This window comes from Gouania willdenowi, chromosome 16 (assembly GCF_900634775.1).
Source record: "Gouania willdenowi chromosome 16, fGouWil2.1, whole genome shotgun sequence".
In the NCBI taxonomy this organism is placed as follows: Eukaryota; Metazoa; Chordata; class Actinopteri; order Blenniiformes; family Gobiesocidae; genus Gouania; species Gouania willdenowi.
Window position 1 is genome coordinate 14719351 of NC_041059.1, and position 600 is coordinate 14719950.

Below are 600 nucleotides of genomic sequence, written 5' to 3' on the forward strand. Positions count from 1 at the left end.
GCTTCATGTTATTTCCATGATAAACCAGGGCCACTGATGGCTGGATTTCACTCTAGACGAGGAGCGTCAAACTCATTCCAGTTCAGGGACCAGCTTGACCTCAAGTGGGCCACAGATCATAGGCAGGAAAACAAGAAATTTCAACAATAATCTGCCATACTTTGCATTTCTACTTTTAAACGATAAGTAAATATGTAAAGCACCAACAATATTTAAGCAATTAGTGACAGAGATCAGTCCCTGCAGGATCTTCACTTAAATTTATCATTTTTATCTAATTTGAGGAAATTTTGAGTTGCAGGATTTTCAGAAAAATTTACCGTTCTTTCAACAATTTACTCTTAAAAATAATTGCCATCATGTGACAGAAATGTGAGGAAACTGAGTGCTGGCAAATATTGCAAGGTTTGACTAAATTTGTGTATTTGGAGGGACTGCGATATCTAATAATTAGTTGATCATTTACACATTATTGATTCTTCATGTTTTTGCTTTAGAAAGACCTGAACAGACAATAAGTCTCATTAAATACTGATTGGATGGGACTCTCCCCATGTCAAGTTTAGAGAAGTTATAAAATTGAATAAGTAAAAATCAAAC